Source organism: Chionomys nivalis, chromosome 3, assembly GCF_950005125.1.
Source record: "Chionomys nivalis chromosome 3, mChiNiv1.1, whole genome shotgun sequence".
Taxonomy (NCBI): Eukaryota; Metazoa; Chordata; class Mammalia; order Rodentia; family Cricetidae; genus Chionomys; species Chionomys nivalis.
Window position 1 is genome coordinate 99,796,269 of NC_080088.1, and position 24,519 is coordinate 99,820,787.

Genomic DNA, 24,519 nt, shown 5'->3' on the forward strand with positions numbered 1-24,519 from the left:
GGTCCTGTGGAAGGGCAACCAGTGCTCTAACCACTGAGTCATCTCTCCAACCCAACTCTTGGATTTTTAATCATCCTGCTACTACCTCCCTGAGTGCTGGGACTACAGGCACGAGCTGCCTCTCTCCATTTATGTGTTGCTGAGACTGGAACCCAAGATAATGTATGAGCTAGGCAAGAACTTTGACATTTTGTTTTCTTTCGGTAGATTCTTATGTAGCACAGGTGGGTCTTGAACACCTGATCAGTCTGTCTTCAGCTACTAAGCACTGGGATTACAGATGTGTGATTTACTTGTCTCTGTAATAAGCGTATTGGGACAAGTAGTCAAGCCTAATATATCAGAAATAAGACTTCAGTCCTAAAACTCCAGCTGCATTCTGTCTTTCTGTTTGTCTGTTTTGAGATAGAGTTTTTGTTTTTGTTTTCGAGACAGAGTTTCTCCGTAGTTTTGGGGACTGTCCTGGAATTAGCTCATGTAGACTCGAACTCACAGAGATCCACTTGCCTCTGCCTCCAGAGTGCTGGGATTAAAGGCGTGCACCACCATTGCCTAGCTGAGAAAGGGTTTCTCTATGTAGCCCTGGATGTCCTGGAACTCACTATGTAGACCAGGCTAGCCTCTAACTTAGAGATCCGCCTGCCTCTGCCTCTGCCTCCCCAGTGCTGGGATCGCAAGTGTGCACCACCACTGCCCAGTTCCGGGTACGTTCTTATCCTCTGTAAATTTAACTCTTGGGTAGAAGTCATGGCTAGTTGCCCTGCTGGGGGCAGAGTCAGCATGGGGACCACTGTAAGTCAGCAACCTGGGCTTCCTGGACTGCTCAGGGACACCTGCAACTGGGACCTGACCTGACCCTACTTTATGGACTGTCCCTGATTTTTATATCATTTTTATGGTGGGACAACAGGAATCTAGGTGGGACACCTCAGGCTGGTCACTCTTTCGGCTTCCCTTTTCTTTCTTTGCTATGCGATTGAACTGGATAATTTGACTCACTAAGCCAGGGCTGGAGTTGTAGCTCAGCTGGTAGAACACTGAGCAAGCATGCATGAAGCCCTGGGTTCAAGTACCAGCACTGCATAAACCTGTTGTGGTGGTGCATACCTGTAACGCTAATACCAAGAGGTGTAGAGGCAGGAGGATGGGAAATTCAAAGTCAGGGTTACATAGCAAGATTGAGGACATACTAGGCTATGCGAGACACTGTAATGGATTGCTAATTGTCAATTTGATGGAATCTGGAGTCACCTGGGAAATACTAGAGTCACCTAGAAAATGTGTCTTCGGGCATGCCTGTAGGGCATCATCTTGATTTAATATAATCATCCTGATTATATTAAAGGGTCTCACTGTGTAACCCTGTCTGAGCTTGGAACTCTCACTATAGAGCTCTCCTGCCTATGCTTCTGAACTTCTGTGATGAATTCATGCACCCACAAGGGAAGAGCCATTTTACCTGTGGGTGGGAGAAGAAGAGGAGCAAGACTACTGGGTAGCAGCATCAGTCTCTCTTTGTTTCCTGCTTATAGATGTGCTGTGATTACTGCTTCAAGATTCTCGTATCTTCACTTCCACACTACGCATATCTGTTTGTATGAGATTGTCAGATCCCCAAGAACTGGAGTTACAGACATCTGTGAGCTGCCTTGTGGATGCTGGGAATTGAACCTGGGTCCTCTGGAAGAGCAGCTGTGCCATCTCTCCAGCTCAGCAGTGTTTTTCTTCTTCTTCTTCTTCTTCTTCTTCTTCTTCTTCTTCTTCTTCTTCTTCTTCTTCTTCTTCTTCTTCTTCTTCTTCTTCTTCTTTTAAGATTTGCTTCTGTGAGTTCGAGACCAGCCTGGTCTACATGAACTAGTTCCAGGACAGGCTCCAAAACCACAGAGAAACCCTGTCTCAAAAAACCAAAAAAAAAAAAAAAAAAAAAAGATTTGCTTGCTTTGCTGGGTGGTGGTGGCGCACGCCTTTAATCCCAGCACTCGGGAGGCAGAGGCAGGTGGATCTCTGTGAGTTCGAGGCCAGCCTGGTCTAGAAGAGCTAGTTCCAGGACAGGAACCAAAAACTACGGAGAAACCCTGTCTTGAAAATCAAAAAAAAAAAAAAAAAGATTTGCTTGTTTTATTTTATGTGCATACGTGTTTTGTCTCCAAGTGTGTATGTACACCACATGCATGCCTGGTGCCTTGCCTGCAGATCCAGAGGAGGGCACCAGACCCCCTGGAACTGGAGTTACAGATATTTGTGAGCTCCATGTGGGTGCTGAAAACCAACTCCAGTCCTCCGGAAGAGTAGCAAGTGCTCTAAGCCTTCCCAGGTTTGCGAGTCAGACACAGCTGGGTGCATGTGGTGCACACCTTTAATCCCAGCACTTGAGGGGCTGAAGCAGGTGGGTCTCTGAGTTTGAGGCTAGGCTGGTCTACAGAGTGAGTTCCAGGACAGTCAGGGCTTCATAGGGAAACCCTATCTTTTTTTTTTTTTTTTTTTGGTTTTTTCGAGACAGGGTTTCTCTGTGGTTTTGGAGCCTGTCCTGGAACTAGCTCTTGTAGACCAGGCTGGTCTCGAACTCACAGAGATCCACCTGCCTCTGCCTCCCAAGTGCTGGGATTAAAGGCGTGCGCCACCACCGCCCGGCGGGAAACCCTATCTTGAAAAACAAAAACCAGCATTTGGGAGCCAGAGACATGCAGATCTCTACAAGTTTGAGGTTAGCCTGGTCTACATATTAAGTTCCATACGAGCCAGGGCTATCTAGCAAGATGGCGCTGGTGGCTTTTTGTCAACTTTCCACAAACAGACAAATCTGAGAAGAAAGAATCCCAGTTAAGGAATTGCTTTCCGTGGGTTCCCTAGAGACAAGACAATGTCCCTAGGACATTTTCTTGATTCATGACTGATGTGGGAGTGTCCAGTTCCTGTGCCATCTCTAAGTGCATGGTTATAGGTGATATAAGAAAACAGCCTGAGGGGGCTGGAGAGACGGCTCAGCGGTTAAGAGCACTGACTGTTAGAGAACCTGGGTTCAATTCCTAGCACCCACATGGCAGCTAACAACTGTCTGTAACTCCAAGATCAGACAAACATGCTGTCAAAGAATAAGAAAGAAAGCAGCCTGAACCAGGTGGTGGTGCACAACTTTAATTCCAGCACTTGGGAGCCAGAGGCTGGCAGATCTCTGTGAGTTCAAGGACAGCCTGGTTTATAGAGCAAGTTCCAGGACAGTCAGGGCTGTTACACGGAGAAACCCTGTCTCGAAACACCACCCACCCCAAAAAATGAGAAAAGCAAGCCATGAGGAGCAAACCAGCAAGCAGGTTTCCTCGATGGACTCAGCTTCAGTTCCTGCCTCCAGGTTCTCGCTATGAGTTCATGCCCTGACCTTTTCTCTCCATGGTGACCTGTGATCAGAATGCGGAAGTCAAATCAACACTTTCCTCCCAAAATCGCTTTTGATAATGATCTTTATCATAGCAGTATCCTAAGACAAAGACTTTTTTTTTTGCGGGGGGGGGGGGGGGGGGAGGCAGCTTAGTTGGGCCTGTCTGAGTGGGTGATGTAATACTGCCTAGAAATGGAGGCTGGAATGACAGGCATCCTGACCAGCGTGTCTGCCACAAACTTCTTGGCTGGCCCCGAAGGGCCATTGTGATCCAGGCCAGAGTCATTCCCCAGCCTGACCTGCACCTGGTCCTGCAAGGGGACGAATTCTTAGCAACTTTATGAGTCACAACTCTGAAGCAGCACCAGCCGCCACTTGCTGTTTCCTCTGTGAGTTGTACGCTGTGGCACTTTTTTTTTTTTTAAATATTTATTTATTTATTATGTATACAATATTCTGTCTGTGTTTATGTCTTCAGGCCAGAAGAGGGCACCAGACCCCATTACAGATGGTTGTGAGCCACCATGCGGTTGCTGGGAATTGAACTCAGGACCTTTGGAAGAGCAGGCAATGCTCTTAACCTCTGAGCCATCTCTCCAGCCCCTGTGGCACTTCTTATAACCACGCTCCGCTCTGCGCGTGCAAGCATGTGTGTGGCACAAGCATGTGTTTCCACGTGCATTTGATCATGTGAGTACACGTGGTGGCCAGAGGCTGGCAACAGGTGTCTTTCTCAATTGCAATCACAAAACAAAAACCAAACAAAAAAATCCCCAAATGAACTAAAACGTACCTTTACTACCTCCCTGGGCACTGCATACTCTTTTTCATCCCATCCTCCTTTTTGATGGTGAGCACATAAGTGTGCAGTGTAAGTGTGCAGCGTGTGAGGTATCTGTGCCCATGTGAGTGAGGAGGCCACAGAGTACGTGGGGTTTCATGCTCACCATTCTCTACCAGGTTTACTGAGACAGGGCATCTCACTGAACCAGGATCTAGGCTGACAGTCGGCAAGCCTCAGTGGTCCTTGTTCTTCATCCCTGACCCACAGAGCTGATATTAAAGGTATTCACAGGGCCACACCCAGCTTTTCATTTGTTTGAGACAGGGTTTCTCTATGTATCTTTGGCTGTCCTGGAACTCTCTTGGTAGACCAGCCTGACCTCAAACTCACCTGCTTCTGCCTCCTAAGTGCTGTGCTGAAAAGCAGACACCAGCTGGGCTGTGGTGGCGCACGCCTTTAATCCCAGCACTCGGGAGGCAGAGGCAGGCGGATCTCTGTGAGTTCAAGGCCAGCCTGGTCTACAAGAGCTAGCTCCAAGACAGGCTCCAAAAGCTACAGAGAAACCCTGTCTCGAAAAAACAAAATAAATAAATAAAATAAAATAAAAGCATGCGCCACTACTGATCAGCACATCCAACATTTTACAAGAGTTCTGGGAATTGGAACTCAGGTCTTCTTGCTTGCACAGCGAGAGCTCTTATCTTGACCTTCTCCCCAGTCCCTCCTCCCACTTCTTCTCTTAGTCAGGACCTTCCAATGCAGCCCAGCCAGTCTCAGATTTTATCCTGTCTTAGCTTCCGAAGGGCTTCGGTTACAGGCCTGTGTCACCACAGCCGGTTTATCCACAAAATATGAGTACAGCTCATCTAAAAGGGGGCCAGCTACAGGTGAAAAAAGAAGGGAGCGTGGCTGCTAAATGAATTAATTGAACCAGCTTTAAGACAGGGCCACATATCCCAGGCTGACCTCGAACTGGTTATGCAGCCACTGATGATCTTAAATTTCTTATCCTCCTGCCTCCACTTCCCGAGTGTGGGGAATAAAGGCAAACATCTCTACTCCCTGTTGGTGTGGTGTTAAGGGTAGGACCCTGGGACCTTATTCATGCCAAGCAAGACTCTACCAACTGAGCTAAATTCCCAGCCCTGCCACCTGGAGCTTTCGAGACAGTGTCTCTCTGTGTAGCAGCGCAGGCTGACCTGGAACTTGGAGAGTTGCCTGTATCTGCCTCTTCAGTACTTGGATTAAAGACATATGCCACCATTACCTGTCTCTTGGCAGATTTTTATGTAGCCCAGGCTGGACTTGAACACCTGATTATCCTACATCCAGCTCCTGAGCACCAGGATTACAGATGTGTGACTTACTTGTCTCTGAATAGGCATATTGGGACAGGTGACCAAAAATCAGTCAGAGATGGGGCTTCAGTCATAAAACTCTGGCTGCATTCTGTCTGTCTGTCTGTCTGTCTGTTTCAAGACAAAGTAGTAAGGGGAAGATTCCTGTCCTGACAGCAGCTCCCAAATAACGACACTGAGCCTTGTATAAATTATAAATGCTCGGTCAATAGCTCAGGCTTATTACTAGCTAACTCTTACTCTTAAATTAATCCATATTTCTATCTATATTTTGCCCTGTGGCTTGGTACCTTTATTAGCATCGCACATTCATCTCCTGCTCCCTCTGTGTCTGGCTGGCACCTACTGACTCTGCCTTTCTCCTTCCCATCATCCTTAGTTTGGTCACCCCACCTATACTTCCTGCCTGGCTACTGGTCAATCAGTGTTTTATCAAAACCAATTCGAGTGATGAATCTTTTCACTGTACAAGAAGATTATTCCATAACATTTTCCCCACTTTGTCTAATTAAAAAGGAAGGTTTTCACCTTAATATAGTAAAATCATATATAGCAAAAACAGTTATTAAGTAAGAATCACAGTAATACTATCTAATCCATTTGCATTTAGAAATTTAGAGAAGATAATTATCTTATCTTGATGAGTCTAAATTTTTGTATTTAATTTACTTCCTATTATAACTAAGGAAAACTATAATTATACTACTTAGTCTTCAATATAATCAAAGACAACAGGAGGGTGAAATGTTACTTAATGACAGGGACATCCGGCTGCCTGGACAGTCACCCAAAGTTCCTCTGTAACACTGGGTCACCCAGTTCTGGCCTACAGACCTAGCATAGCTTACAGACTTTCCTGTGAAGCTGAGAATTTTGAAGGACTGTCATACCTTGTCTTGGCAAAGTTTGGCAGTCACCTTTGTTTTGTATGCTGCTGGTCTAGTTTGGACAATAATAGTAATGGTAAAAGAAAAACAGCACTTCCATTCCCCAAGTGACCTGTGGGCCTCGAGGGCAGTCAGTCCCAGGCAGGGAGCCCTTGAGTGGCCCATGGGCCACAAGGGGCAGCAGATCCGAGGCAGGGAGCTGCACGGCAGGTGAGAGACGGAGACGGATAGGCATGCCATGCAGAGTGAAGTTGGATATTTATTTAGTGGGTTATGGAAGGGAAGGGGAGAGGGAGGGAGAAGGGGGATGCTGTGGAAAGAAACAGAGAAGGGGGAAGGGGGAGGAGAGAAGTGGGGAGAAGGGGCAAGTCAGAAGCTGCCTCTTCGTGAGAGAGACAAAAAGGAAGAGACTCAGGCTGCAAGCAGGAAGATTTGTCTGCCTTAGCAGATGGGGGGGATTAAAGGCATGTGCCACTACTGCCCAGCTTATAAATAAATCTTAAAAAAAAAAGAGTCTCAGAGTTTTACCACTAATACTGAGTCAGGAAGTTGTCTCTTAAAGGAGCCATGCCTCTGCTCACTGCCAACAAACAGAGCCTACTAGAAAAAAAGCAGTTACTGAGAAGCCGAGTCTGACTCTGTTTCATGTGTTTAGAATCCTTTTGTAAGTTTTGCTGGGTTTTATGGGTAAATTTGTGCCCCGCATTGGGTGCCATATGTAAACAGATGTTTCTCTCCCGCCTACCTTTTCCAAATACCTGGTGGCCACTTCACAAAACACTGACTCAGTGGCTAAATATTACTTATAAATACTCAACTGATAGCTCAGGTGTATTACTAACTAACGCTTACACTTAAATTAATCCATATTTCTATCTATACTTTGCCATGTGGCTTGGTACCTTTATTAGCATGGCACGTTCATCTACTGGTCTCTTTGCATCTGGCTGGTGCCTCTTGACTCCGCCCTTCTCCTTCCCATCATCCTTAGTTTGGTTACCCCACCTATACTTCCTGTGTGGCCACTGGCCAATCACTCTTTCATTAACCGAATTTGAGTGACAAATCTTTACAGTGCACAGGTGGATTATTCCATAGCAGGTGAGATTGTTTATCTCAGTGGTTCTCAACCTTCCCATTGCTGAAACCTTTTAATACAGTTCTTCATGTTGTGGTGGCCCCCATCATAAAATTATTTCATTGTTACTTCATAACTGTAATCTTGCTACTGTTATGAATCATAATGCAAATATCTGACATGGAATGCAGGGGGTGGAGACCCACAGGTTCAGAACCATTGGCATTAGTTGGTAAACATACTTGTCACATAACTTCCTGAAGACCTGAGTTCAATACCTCAAGCACAAGTTTTAAAAAGAGGTGTATGTGTTAATATCTGTCTGTAATTCCTGTGCACTCCTCTGTCAAGATGGGAGGCAGAGACAAGAATGACCCAGAAGCTCTCGGCGAGCCTAGAATAGAAAACACTGCAAAAACAAGAGAGATCCTACCTCAAAAAGATGAGAGGAGAGAATTGATTCCAGAAAGCTGACCTCTGACCTCCACACATGCACCATGGCATGCCCCCCCCCCCATATTAATAAAAGGAGGTTGCTGGGTCATGGTGGTGCACACATTTAATCCCAGCACTTGGGAGGTGGAGACAGGCAAATCTCTCTGAGTTTGAGGCCAGCCTGGTCTACAAGAACTAGATCCAGGACAGCCAGGGCTACACAGAGAAACCCTGTCTCGAGAATCCAAAATAATAATAATAATAATAATAATAATAATAATAATAATAAGAAGAAGAAGAAGAAGAAGAAGAAGAAGAAGAAGAAGAAGTAAAAAAATTGAAAAGGGACTTCAGCAAAGACTCAACAGGTAAAGGGTCTTGTTGCCAAGACTGACAAGTTTAATTTTAGCACAAAGACCCACGCGGTGGGAGGAGAGAAACAACTTAGGCAAGATGTCCTCTGACCTCCACATACAGGCAGTGCGTATACACACAGACACAGACACACACATACACTAAATAAATGTAAAAAGTGTACTCTAAGATGTGGGGGCTGAGCTGGGCCGTGGTAGTGCATGCTTTAAATCCCAGTGCTTAGGAGGCAGAGACAGGCAGATCTCTGTGAGTTCGAGGCCAACCTGATCTACAAGAGCAGTTCCAGGACAGCAAGGACTGTTAAACAGAGAAACCCTGTCTCAAAAACAAAACCAAACCAAACCATGTGGGTGCTGGAGAGATGGCTCTTGCTGCTCTATTGTCTTAGTCAGGGTTTCCATTGCTGTGAAGAGACACCATGACCACAGCAACTCTTAGAAAGAAAACATTTAATTGGCATGGCTCACTTAAAGTTTCAGAGGTTTAGTCTGTTATCCTCACGATTGGCAGCATGATGGCGTTCAGACATGGTGCTGGAGCTGAGAGTGTTACATCTTGCAGGCAACAGGAAGTCGACTGACTGTCACATTGTGTGAAGTTTGAGACGAGACCTCAAAGCCCACCCCCACAGTGACACACTTCCTCCAACAAGTCCACACTTCCTTATAGTGCCACGCCCTTTGGGAGCCACCATTTTCTTTCCAACGCCACAGCTATTACTGTGTACCCAGTTCTGTTCCCAGCCCCAGCGTCAGAAGACTCACGCTTGTAAGTCCAGTTCCCAGAGGACCTGGTGCCCCTCTTCTGGACTCCATGGGCACCTGCACACACACATACACATAACAAATGAATCATTTTTCTTTCTTTCTTTCTTTTTTTTTTTTTGTTTTTGTTTTTGGAGACAGGATTTCTCCAAAAACCCTGTAACGGTTTGGTAATGGTCCTGGCTGTCCTTGAACTCACAGAGACTTCCCACTTCCCTGCCTCTTCCTTCCTCCCAAGTGTTGAGACTGAAGCCTCCAATGGCTGGCAGTTTTTGCCTTTTTTTTTTTTTTTTTTTTTTTTTTTTTTTTTTTTGGATTTTCGAGACAGGGTTTCTCTGTGGTTTTGGAGCCTGTTCTGGAACTAGCTCTTGTAGACCAGGCTGGTCTCGAACTCACAGAGATCCGCCTGCCTCTGCCTCCCGAGTGCTGGGATTAAAGGCGTGCGCCACCATCGCCGGGCGAGAGGATGTCTTCTTATGTCTAGTTTCCACCCTTATAGAGGTCAGATTACAAGTGTGTACCACTGTGCCAGGCTAAAACTTATAAGCTGGTGCATTTACCAAATAGCTTTAGGTATCTGGGTTAGGGCTAGCAGGAAGTCACATCTAGACTCAATGCTGTCATCTCATGATCTTACTTAGCCTTAGGGTTGGTGGAGTCTAAAAGTATGTTAAGCTTTGAGGTACACTCTGGACTTTGTCTATTAGAATTTAGGCCAGATAGGAAAGTTCAGGTGACTGACCCAAGATAAAGGGCCTACATGCAGTCCAAGATAATGTTGGCTGTAGACCAACACCATTCCACTTCAACCACACTGTACAGCGGTCCCTGGATCTCTGGATGGCTGCATCTCCCTTAGAGATTCAGTTCACGCTGCCCAGGAGGGCTACACAGAGAAACCCTGTCTCAGGAAAATACTTGAATAAAAAGAAAAAAGAAAAGAAACTTTGAAAAATGTTATTTCAGGTGTATGGGTGCTTTGCCTGCATGTCTGTGCACCGCGTGGAAGACTGGAGTTCAAGGAGAGCAGAAGCAGGTGTCGGATTGCCTGGAACCAGAGTTAGGGGGTTGTTAGTTGTCATGTGATTGTTGGGAATCAACCAGGTCTTCTAGACTGCTGAGCCATCTCTCCAGCCCTGGAGATAAATGACTTTTATTTTTTTCATTTTTGAGACAGGGTTTCTCTGTAGCTTTGGTTCCTGTCCTAGAACTAGCTCTTGTAGACCAGGCTGACCTCAAACTCACAGAGATCTACCTGCCTCTACCTCCCTAGTGTTGAGGTTAAAGGTGTGAACTACCGGGGCTGGAGAGATGGCTCAGCGGTTAAGAGCAGTGACTGTTCTTCCGGAGGACCTGAGTTCAATTCCCAGCAATCACATGGTGGCTCACAACCATCTGTAATGAGATCTGGCGCCCTCTGGCCTGCAGGCATCCATGGAGGCAGAATGTTGTATACATAATAAAAAAAAAAAAAAAAAAAAAAAAAAAAAAAAAAAAAAAAAAAAGGTGTGAACTACCCCTGCCCAGCTGACAAATTACTTTTTAAGTATGGCTCTCAAGATTCTTTAAGTAGTAAGAGAAAAACAAACAAACAAACAAAAACGACAAATGTGAGCTCTATCGTATTTATAATAATTAGTAATGTAGCTCTGATCTATATTGGACTTCCGGTTCTCGATGTGTCTCTGTATGAATGGGTGAATTTTGTTCATTGCAGAGCACTTGAGTACTAAAGTGCTGAAGCTCCTTTAGCCTTGGCAGGAGAGATGGCTCAGTTGGTAATGTGCTTTCTCTCCGAGTATGAGGACCTGAGTTTGATTCACAGAACCTATGTTAAAAAAATCAACAACCTGGGTGTGATAGCATTTACTTGTAATCCCAGTGATGGGGAGACAGAGCCAGACAGACCCCTGGGCTCAATAGCCAGCTACCCAAGCCTGGTTAGTGAGTTCCAGACTAATGAGAGCCTCTGTCTCAAAAAACCAAGATGAGGAGCTGGAGAGATGCTTCAGTGGTGAAGAGCACTGGTTGCTCTTCCAGAGGTCCTGAGTTCAATTCCCATCACCACATGGTGGCTCACAACCATCTGTAATGAGATCTGGTGCCCTCTTCTGGCGTGTAGGCATACATGCAGAGGAACACTGTATACATAATAAATAAATAAATCTAAAAAATACCTCGAAAACAACCAAGATGAGCCAGGTGTGGTGGTTCATGTCTTTTTTGTCTGTTTCTTTGTGTATATATAGGCTCCATATATAGGCCAGGATGGCCTTAAACTCAGAGATCTGCCTGCCTCTGCCTCCAAGTGCTGGGATTAAAGATGTGCTGGTGGCGCACTTGGGAGTCAGAAGCTGTCAGATCTTTGTGAGTTTACGGCTAGCCTGGACTACATAGTGAGTTCCAGGACAGCCAGAACTGTCTAGTAAGACCCTGTATCAATAACAAACAAACAAACAAACAAAAAAGGATGTCACTTAAGAACAACACTTGAGGCTTACCATTATCAGGAAATCTGAAGCCCACTTTTGACTTCCCAGGGCACCAGGAACACATGTGATACACACACACACACAAGCAAAACACTCATATACATAAAAGAAATAAATCTAGGGGTTGGAGAGATGGCTCAGGTGTTAAGAACATTGGCTGTTCTTCCAGAGGACCCAGGCTCAATTCTCAGTACCTACATGGCAGTTCAAAACTGTCTGTAAAGCCGGGCGGTGGTGGCGCACACCTTTAATCCCAGCACTTGGGAGGCAGAGGCAGGCGGATCTCTGTGAGTTCGAGACCAGCCTGGTCTACAAGAGCTAGTTCCAGGACAGGCTCCAAAACCACAGAGAAACCCTGTCTCGAAAAACCAAAAACAAACAAACAAACAAACAAACAAAAACCTGTCTGTAACTCCAGTTCCAGGGGACCTGACACCCTTACACAGACATACATGCAGGCAAAAACACCAGTCAATGCTCATTAAAAAAAAAAAAGAAAGAAACCTAAATTTGTAAATGCTTATTTCGTTTATTTTCTTTTCTTTTGTTATTATTTTTGTTTTTCAAGACAGGGTTTCTCTGTAGCTTTGGAGCCTGTCCTGTAACTAGCTCTTGTAGACCAGGCTGGACTCAAACTCACAGAGATCTGCCTGCCTCTGCCTCCCAAGTGCTGGGATTAAAGGCATGTGCCACCACTGCCCGGCTTTTTTATTTTTTATTTATTTTTTTGGTTAAGCAATTATAATTAATAGTAAGTCTCTGTGTGGTTATTTGGGAACTGGCCGGCAGTCCTGATGAAAAACTCTTTGTACACATACCTGCCTGCAGATGCACAAACATTCACATAATTAGAAACAAAATAAGCAGCCGGGTGGTGGTGGCAGGTGGATCTCTGTGAGTTTGAGGTCAGTCTGGTCTACAAGAGCTAGTTCCAGGGCAGGCTCCAAAGCTACAGAGAAACCTTGTCTCAAAAAAACTATATATATATATTTGCTCAGCCAATAGCTTAAGCTCATTACTAACTAGCTCTTACAATTTAATTAACTCATATTTCTTATCTATGTTCTACCCTATGTGATACCCTTTTTCAGCACAGCATGTTCATCTTGCTTTTCTCTGCATCTCGTTGTTGGGGATGTTATGTTGCCCTGTTTAACTCTGTGAAGCTGTGGTACTGTCCCTGTCTAAAACACCTGATGGTCTAATAAAGAGCTGAATGACCAGTAGTGAGGCAGGGGAGAAAAATAGGCGGGGCTGGCAGGCAGAGAGGATAAAGATGTGGAGAACTCTGGGACTGGGAAAGGAAGGAGGAGAACTTTAGGGGCCAGCCATCCAGTCACCCAGCTACACAGCCAGACACGGAATGAGACTGACAGATAAAGATAAAAGATAAGATAAAAGCCCCGAGGCCAAAGACAGATGGAATAATATGTTAAAAAAGGTGGCAAGAAACAAGTCAAGCTAAGGCCAGGCATTCATAACTAAGAATGAGCCTCTGTGCTTATTTGGGAGCTGGGCGGCGGGTCCTCCCAAAATCAAAAGACTAAAGAGTAAAAGAGCAAAACAATCAGCAACATTTCCTGGTGACTCCATCCCCTTCTACCCCATACTCTCTTTAGGACTGCAAGTTCCACCTAAGCTTTTCCTGCCTATCTATTGGCCAGCCAACTCTTTACTAACCAATGAGAGTAATCCGTATTCACAGTGCATAAACAGACTGCCGCACTGCAGGTATGTATGTACACATGTGAGCGCTGGTGCCCAAGAAGGCCAGAAAAGGGCGTTGGATCCCCGGTAGCTGGAGGTACAGACTGTTGTAAGCAGCCTTGTGAGGGGTGCTTGGGAAACCTCCGATCTTCTGGAGGGGATACAAGCGATCTTAACTGTTGAGGGAGCTTTTGAGTTCTCTACTTTTTATTTTTTATTTTTTTTAAGTTTATTTATTTATTTCTTTATTAAAGATTTCTGCCTCCTCCCCGCCACCGCCTCCCATTTCCCTCCTCCTCCCCCAATCAAGTCCCCTCCCTTGTCAGCCCTAAAAGCAATCAGGGTTCCCTGCCCTGTGGGAAGTCCAAGGACCACCCACCTCAATCCAGGTCTAGTAAGGTGAGCATCCAAACTACCTAGGCTCCCACAAAGCCAGTACGTGCAGTAGGATCAAAAACCCATTGCCATTGTTCTTGAGTTCTCAGTAGTCCTCATTGTCCGCTATGTTCAGCAAGTCTGGTTTTATCCCATGCTTTTTCAGACTCAGGCCAGCTGGCCTTGGTGAGTTCCCGATAGAACATCCCCATTGTATCAGTGTGTGGGTGCACCCCTCGCGGTCCTGAGTTCCTTGCTCGTGCTCTCTCTCCTTCTGCTCCTGATTTGGACCTTGAGATTTCTGTCCGGTGCTCCAATGTGGGTCTCTGTCTCTGTCTCCTTTCATCGCCTGATGAAGGTTAATATTCAGGAGGATGGGGGCTGGAGAGATGGCTCAGTGGCTAAGAGCATTGCCTGCTCTTCCAAAGGTCCTGAGTTCAATTCCCAGCAACCACATGGTGGCTCACAACCATCTGTAAAGAGGTCTGGTGCCCTCTTCTGGCCTGCAGACATGCACACAGACAGAATATTGTATACATAATAAATAAATATTTAAAAAAAATATTCAGGAGGATGCCTATATGTTTTTCTTTGGGTTCACCTTCTTATTTAGCTTCTCTAGGATCACGAATTATAGGCTCAATGTCATTTATTTATGGCTAGAGACCAAATATGAGTGAGTACATCCCATGTTTCTCTTTTTGGGTCTGGCTTACCTCACTCAGGATAGTGTTTTCTATTTCCGTCCATTTGCCTGCAAAATTCAAGAAGTCATTGTTTTTTACTGCTGAGTAGTACTCTAATATGTATATATTCCATACTTTCTTCATCCATTCTTCCATTGAAGGGCATCTAGGTTGTTTCCAGGTTCTGGCTATTACAAACAATGCTGCTATGAACATAGTTGAGCATATACTTTTGTTGTATGATAAGGCATCTCTTGGGTATATTCCCAAGAGTGGTATTGCTGGGTCTAGGGGTAGGTTGATCCCGAATTTCCTGAGAAACCGCCACACTGCTTTCCAAAGTGGTTGCACAAGTTTGCATTCCCATCAGCAATGGATGAGTGTACCCCTTTCTCCACAACCTCTCCAGCAAAGGCTATCATTGGTGTTTTTGATTTTAGCCATTCTGACAGGTATAAGATGGTATCTTAAAGCTGTCTTGATTTGCATTTTCCTGATCGCTTAGGAAGTTGAGCATGACCTTAAGTGTCTTTTTTTTTTTTTTTTTTTTTTTTGATTTTTCAAGACAGGGTTTCTCCGTGGCTTTTGGTTCCTGTCCTAGAACTAGCTCTTCTAGACCAGGCTGGCCTCGAATTCACAGAGATCTGCCTGCCTCTGCCTCCCGAGTGCTGGGATTAAAGGCGTGCACCACCACCACCCAGCCTTAAGTGTCTTTTGACCATTTGAACTTCTTCTGTTGAGAATTCTTCTCTACTTTTTATTATTTATTTGTTTGTTTATTTATTTATTTATTTATTTATTTATTTTTGGTTTTTTTTCGAGACAAGATTTCTCTGTAGCTTTGGTGCCTGTCCTGGAACTAGCTCTGTAGACCAGGCTGGTCTTCAACTCACAGAGATCCGCTTGCCTCTGACTCCCGAGTGCTGGGATTAAAGGCGTGTGCCACCACCGCCCGGCTTATTTTTATTTTTTTAAAAAAAGTTTTTTTTTAAAGGAGCCATCTTGCAGCCTCCTTATTTTTGTGTGTATGCATGTGTGAGAGGGAGACAGAAACAGAGAGACAGATGGAGTATCGTGTGTGGATCAGAGGACAACTTCCTACTCCCTCCTTCTACTGTATGGGTTACATGGTTCAAAGCCATGTCGTCAGGCTTGATGCAAGTGGCTTTATCCACAGAACCATCTTATCTCACCAGTCCTTTTCAGGTTTTTAAAGTTAACTTATAATGGGTGTGTCTCTGATGCTCTCCTGCAGTCCTGGGAGGTGGAAGATCAGGAGTCTAAGGAGATGAAAGCTAGCCTAGGCTTCGTGGGTCCCTATCTTTTGAAAAAAGATATTTTTTATGTGAATTGGTGTTTTTGCCTACATGTAGGAGGTTGGTGTGGTGTGACCACGCCTGATCCCCTGGAACTGGAGTTAACAGACCGTATGAACTGCCGTGTGGGTGCTGCGAATCGAACCTGGATCCTCTGGAAAGGCAGCCAGTGCTCTTAACCTCTGAGGCATCTTTCCAGCCCATGTGTGTCCCTATCTTAAACCCAAAAACTTCTACTCTGTTCAGAGTAGCTTGAGGACCTCTCCAGGGCTTGTAACCATCCTGGATGTGATTCATCCTTACATCCAGGGCTTCCAGCCTGGGAGTGACACCTGCCCTCTGGCTGTACAGTAATTGTTTCCCTTATCAGATCTAGGCTTGAAGTCTACTGTTGTTTTTTTCAGTGGTTGCATTCAAGGAATGCTTATTTTCCTAGAAAATGATCTCAAATTCAAGTGTACTGATACTGTATCTTCTTGTTCTTTCAGCTAAGATGAAGGGCAGTAAGAGTACTGATTCTGGCTTTTTTTGCATATGTATGTGTGTGTTGTAGGTATACATGTGTGTGTTTGTGTGTGTGTGTTTCACATGTGTGTGTATGCATTCGCACATGGAGGCCAGAGGTAACACCAAGAGTCTTAGCTTGCTCACCACCCTATTTACTGAGACAGGCTCTCCCAATTGAACCCAGAGCTTGCCAATGTGGCAAGTCAGCCAGCTTGCTCAGGGACTCTTGCTACAGAGATCCACCTGCCTCTGTCTGACTCCTGAGTGTTGGGATTAAAGGTGTGAGCCACCACCCAGTTTAAAGCCTTTTCTTTTTTACTTTTTTTTTTTTTTTAAACATTTATTTATTTATTTATTATGTATACTATATTCTGTCTGTGTGTATGTCTGCAGGCCAGAAGAGGGCACCAGACCTTATTACAGATGGTTGTGAGCCACCATGTGGTTGCTGGGAATTGAACTCAGGACCTTTGGAAGAGCAGGCAGTACTCTTAACCACTGAGCCATCTCTCCAGCTCCTTAAAGCCTTTTCTTTAAGTGAAAAATTTCGAGTTAATTGGAAAGGCATGACGGGTACACAGATGTAATCTTATACACTCTGGAGATTTAGGCAAGGAGGCTGGAATGTTTAAAGCCTTCCTGAGTTACAGAGTTGAGTTTGAGAACAGCCTGGGCAATTCAGCTAGAACCTGCCTCAAAAGAACATTTAAATAAAGGGCTGAGGAGAGGTGGTGTGTTGTTTTGCTGAGAGAGAATGCTGGAGGCCCTGGGTTCAATCTCTATCTCTAAGCTAGTTAGGAAAGAAAGAAAGAAAGAAAGAAAGAAAGAAAGAAAGAAAGAAAGAAAGAAAGAAAGAAAGAAAGAAAGAAAGAAAGAAAGAAAGAAAAGAAAGAGCCGGGCGGTGGTGGCGCACGCCTTTAATCCCAGCACTCGGGAGGCAGAGGCAGGTGGATCTCTGTGAGTTCGAGACCAGCCTGGTCTACAGAGCTAGTTCCGGGACAGGCTCCAAAGCCACAGAGAAACCCTGTCTCGAAAACCAAAAAAAAAGAAAGAAAGAAAGAAAGAAAGAAAGAAAGAAAGAAGGAAGGAAGGAAGGAAGGAAAGAAGATTCTAAGATCTACAATAAGGAGTCATTTCCCTATTAAATTGGGAAGGAAAATGATGTCTTCGGTATGCAAAGATTACAGTCAAGATATTTGTATAATCCTGGCAGTGGTAGTGCACGCCTTTGACCCCAGTACTCAGAAAGCAGAGGCAGGTGGATCTCTGTGAGTTGGAGGCCAGCCTGGTCTACAGAGTGAGTTCTAGGACAGCCAGGGTTATACAGAGAAACCCTGTCTTGAAAACAAAATAAAACAAAACAAACAAAAAAAAGTATTTGTATAGGGAAGGTGAAAAGGGTTTCAACTTTGGGGGTTGAAGACATAAATGGAAACCTTGTTTAGATTGTAGGCACTTGTGACCTGTCATCTATGGCGACTTCTGACCTGGCACTGGGGTGCACACCTGTAAACCAACGAAGAAGGGTTGAAAGTTCAAGATCAGCATGAGGCTACAGAGTGAGACCCATTTCAAAGCCAAAACAAAACAGTGACATCCAACAAGTCCTCTCCTGAAAGGACTGAGCATGGGCAAGAGAGGAAAGCCATTTACAGCGCTAAGAGATGGTTACACAGGAACCAGTTTGGACTGGAAAATACAAGCTGCTGGAGAGGCACAGTCTGCCCATGAAGGAGCCTGAGTACATTTCCAGCCGTGGAAAAGCCTGCCCGAAGACCAAGGGTGCCATGCAAAGCCAGTCTTTCCCTGTCACGAAGGTGGGCAGAAGGGTGTGCGCTGCTATAGTATCTTGAATGATGTTCATATAGATGTGATGATAGTATATTGTTACAAATGGTCTATCATTATTAGTACTATTATTTTTAATACAAGTCTCACGTATCCCTGACTGGTTTCTGACTCTGTATAGCAGAGGATGATGTTGAACTTCCCGCACCCTGCCTCCATCTACCAAGGGCTGGGATTGCAGGTATGTCCCGCCATGTCTGGTTCACGAAGTGCTGAGCATAGGGGTTTGTGCATGCTAGGCAAGCAATCTACCACTGAGCTCCATCCTGGCCCTACGCCTTCAATTTTAGTGTCGCTTACTTTTAATCTTATGTGCCTATTTAAACAAACAACTTTGTAATGTTTCCTGTCTTTGTGTTTTGAGACAGAATCTTAAAACATGCAGCCCTGGCAGATCTGAATTCCCCACTTGGACCAGTCTGACCTCTAACTATTGTCCATCCTCCTGCCTCGACTTCCTGAGTGCTGGGGTTTCAAGTGTGCATCATCACACTCTGCAGAACTTTTGTCCTAAGCTTATATATAGAAAAAAAAATCATTGTATGTAAGTTGGGCTGTTTTAATTTCAGGCATGGATCTCAGAACACAGCCCCTGCTGCAAAGGAGCAGGACTCCTGTTTCGGGAGTTTGGGATTTGGTTAAATATTCCAAAAATCAGTGAAATCCAAGAGCAAAGAGAAAGTTGTTCTTTTGACAACTTAATGAATAGCTCTGGACAGACTCGACAAAGTTGAGTCAGGCACAGTCGGATTAGGCAAGGAAACGAAGGGTGTAAATATTGTTAGGGGGAAATCGTAAAAAACGTAGGTGGCTTCTGTAATCAGATTGCTTCCCAGGGATCCTCAAAGACTCCGTGGAGGGCAAGGAAATCCAACATGGAGATTCTAGAAGAGGCTTTGTGGGTGCGGTTTCATGCAAGAAAGTCCACCAGGGAACGCCAATCCTTGAACCCGAATTCAAAGGCAGGGTTTTGGAACTACATCAAAAGACTGGCTTGCACGGAAAGTTTTCCAGCAAGCGACAAAGAGGCTGGGAGGCTGGAAAAAGCCTTGTGGCCGCCACCTACCGAGAAGCAGCGGGTGGGGGAGGGCGCCCGAATATTCGACTGGCGAAGGGGGTGGGCAGGAAAAAAAAAGGAAAAAACAAACAGGCGAACAAATACCACAAATTGACTAAATTTAGTGCTCTGTATTAACATCCACGTTCTTCAGACACGGACTTTTTAAACTTTTGAGTTTAACTTCGATGAACAGTTAGTTGTTACTCTCGAAAGTCATTGATCTTATTAAATAGTTGAGAAGTAAAACTAAATATAATGGACGGAGGAGGGACTTTAAGTTAAGCCTCTTTGTAGTTGTGGGAACAATCGGAATCTTTCCAGTTTTCTTTCTAACCGTAGAGGTGTGCAAGTATTCGAGAGAGGAGAAATGGAAATCACGAGTTCCACACCCCCTCCCATCCGTTGCCTGTCCCAAGTTAGGGCAAGTCCGTTCTGGTTGCTTCTAAGGCCAGCTCTGAAAACATTGAGTTCTTTGTGTACCGGAGCTGGGGGACTTCCCTCTGCAAAACAGGCGATAGGCCAGCCCCGGGGCTCCCCTGGTCTTTGCAATGTCCCCAACTTTGCGATTTGCAAGGGAATGTAGGTTGCAAAGAGTTATTTAAGTCGAAGTTGTGGCCTGCAGCAGAAGCAAGGTGGGGAGGGCACCGCAATCTAGGTCTCCGTTTCTTTCCACCCCACTCCCCTCCCCCATCCGGACGGCCGCGCAGGCCCCAGGTGCAGCCATGTTCTTGCTCCCACCACCCGCGCTCCTCCATTGACAGTCCTAGCCGGAGAGGGCCGGGCGCCGCGGCGCTTCGGCTTGGCCTAAAGGGGGGCGGTGGGGAGAGAATCTGGGTTCATCGCGCAAGGCTGTCTGGGAGTTATAGTTCGGGGTACCCATCCGTCGTGTAGGCGAGCGCCGATTTAGAACTACAACTCCCGGTGGGCGGTGCTACTTGTGCGCACGCGCAGCGGCACCTTCGAGGAACAAAAAAAAAAAAAAAAGCAAAAAAAAAAAAAGGGGGAAAAAAAGGAGGAGGAGGAGGGTGAGAGAGAAGCTCGGAGAGCAGAGAAAAGGGGGCACCGGCGCCCCCCCGCTTCCCTGCACGCGCTCGCTGCCCGCCTGCCGCGGTCACCCCCGGGCTTCGTCCCTCTGTTTCCCCTCGCGCGAGGCGATCCGAGCGAGGAGCGAGGCCCCGCCGGGGGCGGCCATGCGGCGGTGACAGGAGCACGGCCGAGACGCACGGGCCCCCCTCGCCCTCTCACCTCCACCCCGTTCGCCAGCTCGCCTCAGCCGAGGCCCCTCCGGCCTACACCCGCTTGCTGTCCGCATCCCCCCCTCCCCGACCCTCCCGGGCTGCACTTCGGGTGAGTCCCTGTCGCCTCAGAATGTCCCCTTCCCTCGTGTCCCCTCCGCCGTCCTCTCCAGCCTCGGGGTGCCATGGCGAACAGGGGCGTCTTTATTCGACACTCTGCCCCCGTCGGGTTCCAGTGCACCGACTCGGGCGTGAGAGTTGGGGTCGCTTGGCGCGTTGTGAGTGACGATGGGACAACTCCGGGGTGAGGAGACGGACGCGCTGTGACCCCCCACCCACCCACCCCAAAGTCTACTCTACTTGGGGGCCTTGGCAGCGGACGCGACGCGGCTTTTTTGGGGGGGATGGGGCGGCTGAGGAGGGGGGAAACGACAGTTGCACGCGCGCACCCGTGGCGCGTGGGGGAGGGCTCGCGGCGATCTTTTTATTTATTTATTTTTTCTTGCGCGTGCGTATATTATAGACAGAAGCGTGTGTGGTGGTCGGGGAGAAGGGGGGGTGGTGTTTGGGAGGGATGGTCTCGCGCGAGCAGACCCCCCGCGCGTGAACGAGCGAGCGAACCCCGCGGGGCCGCGCAGCCCTCTCCTTCGCTCTGATTGGCCGAGCCGGCTTTCCGGGGGCGCGCGCCCGTGCGCGGTGCCAAGGCCCCTCCTGAGCCCCGTGGGGTCGCGCTCGGGTTCGGTGTATGTGTGTGCATGTGTGTGTTTGTATGTGTGTGCGTGCGTGTGTGTGTTTCTGGGGCTCGCTGCTCGTAGGGCAGCAGGCCGCGCGCGATTGGCCGGCGGGCACGGTGGGGGCGGGGCGTCGGTGCCCTGGTAACTGCGGCGGGGGCCCTGGTAAGGGGGCGGGAGCGCTCAGGCTCTGTAGCCAGCGCCCGCCCCGGCCGGTCGGCGCTCCGCCCTGCTCCCAGGTGGAGCCCAGCCGTGGGCTTTGTCCGAAGCTGTTGGCTTGCGGGACCCGCGGGGCCAGGACTTTTTTTGGGGGGTGGGAGGGGTGGGGAAAGAGGAGGAGATGGAAATAAACACAATGACCGGAAGGAAGACTTTAGCCTTGAGGCTATGGAAATAATCGGTCTGGTTTGGGCTAGCACCCAGACGTCCGGGTTAAGAGGAGGGATGGAAAAAAAAGTTTATTCTTGTACCTCCTTTTTTTTTTTTAAATCAAATTTTTGCCTTTTTGTGGGGCGGGGTGTGTGTGTGCGGGAAACTTCAGTATGTAGCCCTGGCTGGTCTGGAACTCCTTGTAGACCAGGTTGGTCTGGAACTCACAGAGATCCGCCTGCTTCGGCCTCGTAGATGCTGGGATTAAAGGCCAGTGCAACCACGTCTTGCTCATGTTTTGCTTATTTATTTATATTTTAATTTTTAAGTAAGGTATTTTTGTAGCTCACGCTAGCGTGGAACTTGCTATGTAGCCGGAGCTTGCCTTGTGCTTCTTCCCCTTGTAAGTGCTAGCTAGCATCGCAGGTCTAGCCCCCAATTTTGCCCCGCCTCGCGGCTTTGTGCGCCTCGGCTGCTGAGAGTGCAGGTCTGAGAAGGTGCTGCTGGGGCGCCCGCTGTGTGTTTGGGAACGGGAGGTGAGGTGCGAGGCCATGCTTGTTGGCTCAGCCTGCCTGTCTCTGGGTGTTTCCAGGGCAAAGGGGAAGCTGGTTTGCAAATAAGGGGGTGCAGGTACGGTACCCACAAGCACTTGATTTCGGATGTGGAATGGCTGATACTTCTTTCTACAGCAGGTTTTTTCCTTTTTAAGTCTGCTGCCTCGGGCTCCTTTGTTGCCTGAGTCCCTTGATCTTCACACCCTGGAGGCACGGAAACTTTTCTCACTCATCTGTAGTCATTTATGTAAGGTCTTTTATGTTATGGGGCCACGAGTTTTCTTTTTTACCTTGTAAAAATATGGACCACACTCTTTTTTTTCCTTGGGTCCTCCTTTGACAGGGGCATGCTAATACCCGTATTTACCATTGCGGGGGATGAAGTCTAGCATGCTGTTTAGGCAAGTGAGGATTCTAGGCTGGCATTCTCCATTCGGTCATACCGCCACCCCTGTTTTACTTTTTCAAATATTGTTTTGCTAAGTTGCCCAGGTTGGCTTTGAATTCCCTTTGTAGCCCAGGTTATCTTTAAAGTTGGTAATTCCCCTGCCTCAGCTGCTTGAATAGCTGGGATGATGGACCTTGGGGGGGGGGCTTAGGTTCCGCCTTCATCCCTTTGCTCTTTTTATTTATTTATATAGTTATTTTTACATTCCGGCCGCAGTTTCCCCTCCTACCTCTTCTCCAGCCCCTCCCTCTGTTCCCACCCCCCAACCCATCCACCACTCCTCCCTTTCTGTTCAGGAAAGGGCAGGTTTCTCATCAATATCAACAAAACATAGTATATCAAACTTGTAGAAGACTAAGTACGTCCCCAAGTACTGGGCAAGGCAACCCAGTCTGAGGAGTGGCAAACTCTGGTCAGGTCCTTTGCCAGTCTCCATGTCCTGCCAGGTGCCAAGTGTGTAGTGCCATAGCAACTGTACTTGAGTGTTTTCAGTGGCAGGTGTGCTCCTTGGCCCCTTCATGAAATTCCGGTTGTAGACGAGGCCAACTATAGAGAAGTCAGGTACTTTCTCTCTGTAAGTGGAGCATGTGACTTTTCATCTGGGAGCCAGGGGTTCTCTAGCCCTCTGCTTTTGTAGATGACTGATGATGTTATTCCAGAGGCTGTGGTGCTGCTGGTCTGGGTTGGGGCCTTGACCATGTCTAATTGTGTCGCCCAGGCAGGCCAGTTGCAGTCCTCCTGTCTCAGCATTCTTAAATTACAGGCATGTGCCACTAAGACTTGTTTAAACACAGGGTCCAAGTGGAAATAAATGGAACTGTTTATTCAGGATTGCCTGGAAGACTGGTTGAGAGGGTTTTTTTAAACATTGGGGTTTTTTATGTAATTTTATTTATTTATTTGGGCATTGGTTTTTGCCTGTATGTATGTCTGTATGTATGTCTGTGTGAGGGTGTCAGATCTTGGAGTTACAGTCAGTTGTGAGCTGCATTTGGGTGCTGGGAACTGAACCCAGGTCCTCTAAGGAGCAGTCAGTGCTCTTAACCGCTGAGCCATCTCTCCAGCCCTGGTTGAGAATGTTTTAAAAAAGTAAATTGTAATTACAGAACTCACCTCCAGCTTGAAAATTGGCTGTGGGTTCAAGTGCTGAGTTAAATTTGAAGCTCAGCTGCACTGACAGTTATTCCCGTCCCATTTATTATTTCTGTCATGGAGCAGTTCCCCCCCCCCTCCATTCACAGTGCTGGAGAACAGACCCAGGCAGTCTCCTCCAGGTGTGCTGGGAGAAGCACCCCACAGTCCCCACCGGGTGGAAGGATGGGTGGTAGACCAGAGTGTGGCGCTTGACTGCTGTCTTTAGGATCTGTTGCTCCCCAGCCTTCTCTGCCCTCTTTGGGATTTTCCTTCTGCCCACAGAACTCTACCAGTGCAGCTCTCCCGATGTTTCCTTTGTTCCTGCAGCCCTTGCCTGTTTCTGCACTGCCCGTCTGCTCGTCACCACTTTGGCCAGAGAGAAAATGAGAATATTTGGCCCAGCTAGAGATCATTGGAGGGCTTGGAGGCTTTTCTTGGTTGTGACGTGATTAAAAACAATATAGGCTGGGTATGGCAGCTCACCCTTTCAATCTCAACACACCTCTCAGGGCCAGCCTGGTTTACATATCGGGTTCCAGGGGTGAGACTTGTCTCAACCAAACCAAACCGAAAAAAAAAAAAAAAAAGTTGGGTATAGTTTCCTGAGCAACTGAGCAGGAAGGCTGAGAGTTTTATTATACTGTCTTCTTTCAACTGTGTAGGATTCTACATCTGCCTATGCATTGCAGATGGACAAACACAAGAATATAAAACCCATTAACTTCATGCCCCCCACCCCCCAGGGTTTTTGTGTAGCCCTGGCTGACCTGGAACTAGCTCTGTAGACCAAGCTGACCTAGAACTCGGAGATCTACCTGCCTCTGCCTCCCAAGTGCTAGGATTAAAGATGTGCGCCACCATGCCCAACTATTTGTTGAAATGTTTTCTTTGGAAAGAATTTGCATGGATCTGGGCAAATCTCTTACTAGCATAGAAGTACCATGTAAGAAGTGTTGGCTTGCTGGGCGGTGGTGGCATACGCCTTTAATCCCAGCATTCG

At 47.0% G+C, this 24,519-nt stretch overlaps 1 protein-coding gene across 12 annotated transcripts in view; it reads left to right on the plus strand.

Annotated features, from left to right (window-relative positions):
* The first annotated feature begins 20,046 nt into the window (after window positions 1-20,046).
* Gtf2i (general transcription factor IIi) overlaps window positions 20,047-24,519 on the plus strand; it is an 88,272-nt gene continuing 83,799 nt past the window's right edge. For all 12 annotated transcript variants that reach the window (XM_057765289.1, XM_057765292.1, XM_057765290.1 and 9 more), the window contains exon 1: window positions 20,047-20,395. The gene's annotated coding sequence lies outside the window, so the exon portion shown is untranslated. The remainder of the gene's footprint in view (window positions 20,396-24,519) is intronic.